Source organism: Schistocerca gregaria, unplaced genomic scaffold, assembly GCF_023897955.1.
Source record: "Schistocerca gregaria isolate iqSchGreg1 unplaced genomic scaffold, iqSchGreg1.2 ptg000703l, whole genome shotgun sequence".
Classification (NCBI taxonomy): Eukaryota; Metazoa; Arthropoda; class Insecta; order Orthoptera; family Acrididae; genus Schistocerca; species Schistocerca gregaria.
This window is the reverse complement of record NW_026062081.1, coordinates 130,001-135,000: the sequence shown is the minus strand read 5'-3', so window position 1 is coordinate 135,000 and position 5,000 is coordinate 130,001. Positions and strand designations below refer to the sequence as shown.

At 52.5% G+C, this 5,000-nt stretch overlaps 1 non-coding gene across 1 annotated transcript in view; it reads left to right on the top strand.

Moving 5' to 3' along the window:
• Positions 1-4,009: 4,009 nt before the first annotated feature.
• LOC126320095 (small subunit ribosomal RNA) overlaps positions 4,010-5,000 on the top strand; it is a 1,893-nt gene continuing 902 nt past the window's right edge. The window contains exon 1 of the ribosomal RNA XR_007557853.1: positions 4,010-5,000. This exon is cut by the window's right edge and continues 902 nt beyond it. This is a non-coding gene — a ribosomal RNA (small subunit ribosomal RNA).

Here is a 5,000-nt window from a genome sequence, read left to right as displayed (position 1 = left end):
TACGTGCCCCGCCGAAATCGCAACTCCGGCGGATGAACGGCGGACTTTTCTCGCAGTCGTAAGTTGCAATCCACCCCTATATCTTGCGTCTCATGAAGAGTTATATCAAGTATGCCAAATTCCCGCTGTCCCTATACATGCAGTAAGTTCGTCGTGGGCGCTGGCCGGCAGGCCGCGAGACCTGACGCCCGGCGGCAAAGAGTGCTCCTCTGAGGATATAGATGTTCCGTTCCGCCGCACAATGGTGACGGTGACCGCTGCCTGCGGTGGCAACGCTGGGCACAGTCGATACTCGCCGTGTGGTGGAAGGTAAACATTATGCGGTACATCAGTACTTTCCTAATAGTTCGGTCGTCTCACGGCACTGCTTAGTAAATGATGCAAGGCCACATATAGATGATTTATGCGAATGTCCCTATACGTGCTGTAAGACTGGGCACACAACGTGAATCGCACGTCAGCCAGACACTCGAACATGCACCACTCTCGGCCTGCAACGGAGACACACAATACGTAAACATCTGGAATGCGACAATGTCGAGTGCATCCTCTCTGCGACATTGCACCGTCGACACTATGATAACCAGAGCAGTAGGTCCACCTATAAAAGCACAATACCCCACTCCTCCGACAACTACCATTGCTCAGATAAACCAACACACATCCTACACAGAGGGGCACCAAATATCACCCCCCGCCCTCGTGTTATACCACATGAAAAATTGCAGAAGTGAGAGACACAGACCCGCCAGCCTCTTGCTACAAGCATCGAACCGACGTGACGTATCTGACGGTGACTCAGGCATCCGCGTACTGCCACCACTATCCACCCCCCCCCCCCTCTCTCTCTCTTCCCCCTTTCCCACAATACCAAATTTAACCAACTTTATTGCTTAACCTAACTGTGGCTGTACCAGATTATCGCTTAACCTAACTGTGGCTGTACCAGATTATCGCTTAACCTAACTGTGGCTGTACCAGATTATCGCTTAACCTAACTGTGGCTGTACCAGATTATCGCTTAACCTAACTGTGGCTGTACCAGATTATCGCTTAACCTAACTGTGGCTGTACCAGATTATCGCTTAACCTAACTGTGGCTGTACCAGATTATCGCTTAACCTAACTGTGGCTGTACCAGATTATCGCTTAACCTAACTGTGGCTGTACCAGATCATCGCTTAACCTAACTGTGGCTGTACCAGATCATCGCTTAACCTAACTGTGGCTGTACCAGATTATCGCTTAACCTAACTCAATTTGTCCCTTAACCTAACTCAATTTGTCCCTTAACCTAACTCAAGTTGTCCCTTAACCTAACTCAAGTTGTCCCTTAACCTAACTCAAGTTGTCCCTTAACCTAACTCAAGTTGTCCCTTAACCTAACTCAAGTTGTCCCTTAACCTAACTCAAGTTGTCCCTTAACCTAACTCAAGTTGTCCCTTAACCTAACTCAAGTTGTCCCTTAACCTAACTCAAGTTGTCCCTTAACCTAACTCAAGTTGTCCCTTAACCTAACTCAAGTTGTCCCTTAACCTAACTCAAGTTGTCCCTTAACCTAACTCAAGTTGTCCCTTAACCTAACTCAAGTTGTCCCTTAACCTAACTCAAGTTGTCCCTTAACCTAACTCAAGTTGTCCCTTAACCTAACTCAAGTTGTCCCTTAACCTAACTCAAGTTGTCCCTTAACCTAACTCAAGTTGTCCCTTAACCTAACTCAAGTTGTCCCTTAACCTAACTCAAGTTGTCCCTTAACCTAACTCAAGTTGTCCCTTAACCTAACTCAAGTTGTCCCTTAACCTAACCCACGTTGTCCCTTAACCTAACTCAAGTTGTCCCTTAACCTAACCCACGTTGTCCCTTAACCTAACCCACGTTGTCCCTTAACCTAACCCACGTTGTCCCTTAACCTAACCCACGTTGTCCCTTAACCTAACCCACGTTGTCCCTTAACCTAACCCACGTTGTCCCTTAACCTAACCCACGTTGTCCCTTAACCTAACCCACGTTGTCCCTTAACCTAACCCACGTTGTCCCTTAACCTAACCCACGTTGTCCCTTAACCTAACCCACGTTGTCCCTTAACCTAACCCACGTTGTCCCTTAACCTAACCCACGTTGTCCCTTAACCTAACCCACGTTGTCCCTTAACCTAACCCACGTTGTCCCTTAACCTAACCCACGTTGTCCCTTTGCCTAACATAGTTCACTGCTCGGAATCTCTGGTGTCGTTGTTATCCTCATGTAGATGTCTTGCGAGTGTTGCTTACTTTCCACATATTCCCGCTATCCACTGTCAATTGTACTGCAATAGGACTATATCGGCCCCCCCCCCCTCTGTCCCCCTCTTTGTGTCTCTGTCCTCTCAAGCTGGTCGGTCTGGCGTGTGAGTGTTAAATGAGCCTCGCAGCTGTTCAGTTGCATTCAGATGTCGACGCCCTCAGTGTACGTCGTGGTATGGTCTGTGTCCATTGTCCGCTGATGTCGTACGCGTAACCCACACGCTGTACCGATCATCGGTAGTTACGTACAGAGTGAAGTAGTGTGATACGTGTGACTGTACGCTGGCTGTGCCCAACGGTGTCGAATCTCAATTTCCATATGTTGTGCTCGATGCTACTTGTCTCGTCTCCCAATAACAGCTAGGTTGCACTGTGGTACGCCGTAGAGGCGTGTGGGAGGAACGTACGAACGCATTGTATGTCACCCTGGGTCGCTGGGGGTGGTGGTGCGGTGAGTCAGGTCAGGTCAGGTCAGGTCAGGTCAGCGTGAGCCGTCTGATGTAGTGACGCGTGTATTCCGACTTTGTCGTATTGCCTCACACAAAGTGCTACCCTGGTGGACCGCGTTCCATATCTGGGACATGCCGCAGATGCCGGTTGACAGTGGATCGCGGAAGGGACATCGCATACTTGCGCGGGCCACCTTCCACGTGTTCTCTTCTGCACATGTCGCAGTGTGTATGTGGTCTGATGTAGCGTGTCGTGACACATGACATCCTGGCATGCAAGAATTGTTGAATTCGCAAATGTAGGTGGACATCTACGTTTACTGCCCAAGATACGCAAATGAACTGGAAATCCGTTGTTGAGCGGTTGTTCACGCTGGAGGTGAATCTGTGATGGCGACGATCGGTACAGCTATTAACCGGTTGTTTCAGCGGTACCCGCCACATCCACACACGTGACTAGGCCCATGTGGGTATGAAGCGATACGCGGCGGTGGCTTGGTGGGACTGTTCCCGGCCGGTGAAGGGGGGCCGCCCGGCGTGTTGGCCGCGCGCTGCGTGGGCGCACGCGCAACAGCCGGCTGGTGGGGGGCGCCGAGTGGCAGGAGCGCCAGCCGACGGGCCCGGCAGGCGGCGCAGCTACGCTGCGGCGCACCCTGCACGCGGCGCCTGGCGGCCAAAGTTGGTTCAGCCGAGCCCGGTGCGAAGCGCGGTGGACATCTGCAGTGTGCTGGTCTGATTGAGGACTGTGTGCGTTGAGGATGCGCCGCCGCCTGGCACTCGGCGCCGCGACGCCGTCTGCTGCTCGGTCGCCCCAGCGGTTCTCGCAGGTGGTTTGTATCGCAGTTGTGCGGACGTGTTGGCGCGTGCGCTGTGCTGGGAGAGTTCGCTTCTGCACCCAAGTGGGGCTTTGCCCTTGTGTGGCGCTGGCGTTGGAGCTGCCGGTCACCATAGGTGGCGCGTGTTGTCTCCCGCCGGCAATGCCACGACAGCACGCTCCCGGGCCTCTGTCGGCAGCGGCAAGCTCAGTTGGGAGCAAGGGTGTTCGCACTAAAACCGTCTACTCGCCTAACTCCGGGCGATTGCGCCTCTCTCGAAACCGACCAAGTACCTAGGACGGCGCTGCGCGCCGCCGGGACCTGAGAGGGTTTCGAGGTGTATCGTGCAGGGGAGCTCGGCCTCCTCCTGTTTGCAGAATAATTGAGCGGACGCTTGCGTGTTCGCGCGGGCCCCCGGGACACACTCCCGGGCGGCCGGCTGCTCAGCTCTAGTTGACGCAGCTCCCTGGTTAATCCTGCCAGTAGTCATATGCTTGTCTCAAAGATTAAGCCATGCATGTCTCAGTACAAGCCGCATTAAGGTGAAACCGCGAATGGCTCATTAAATCAGTTATGGTTCCTTAGATCGTACCCACGTTACTTGGATAACTGTGGTAATTCTAGAGCTAATACATGCAAACAGAGTCCCGACCAGAGATGGAAGGGACGCTTTTATTAGATCAAAACCAATCGGATTGGCTTGTCTGGTCCGTTTGCCTTGGTGACTCTGAATAACTTTGGGCTGATCGCACGGTCCTCGTACCGGCGACGCATCTTTCAAATGTCTGCCTTATCAACTGTCGATGGTAGGTTCTGCGCCTACCATGGTTGTAACGGGTAACGGGGAATCAGGGTTCGATTCCGGAGAGGGAGCCTGAGAAACGGCTACCACATCCAAGGAAGGCAGCAGGCGCGCAAATTACCCACTCCCGGCACGGGGAGGTAGTGACGAAAAATAACGATACGGGACTCATCCGAGGCCCCGTAATCGGAATGAGTACACTTTAAATCCTTTAACGAGTATCTATTGGAGGGCAAGTCTGGTGCCAGCAGCCGCGGTAATTCCAGCTCCAATAGCGTATATTAAAGTTGTTGCGGTTAAAAAGCTCGTAGTTGGATTTGTGTCCCACGCTGTTGGTTCACCGCCCGTCGGTGTTTAACTGGCATGTATCGTGGGACGTCCTGCCGGTGGGGCGAGCCGAAGGGGTGCTTTCGCGTCCCGAGGCGGACCCCGTTTAAATCCTACCAGGGTGCTCTTTGTTGAGTGTCTCGGTGGGCCGGCACGTTTACTTTGAACAAATTAGAGTGCTTAAAGCAGGCAAGCCCGCCTGAATACTGTGTGCATGGAATAATGGAATAGGACCTCGGTTCTATTTTGTTGGTTTTCGGAACCCGAGGTAATGATTAATAGGGACAGGCGGGGGCATTCGTATTGCGACGTTAGAGGTGAAATT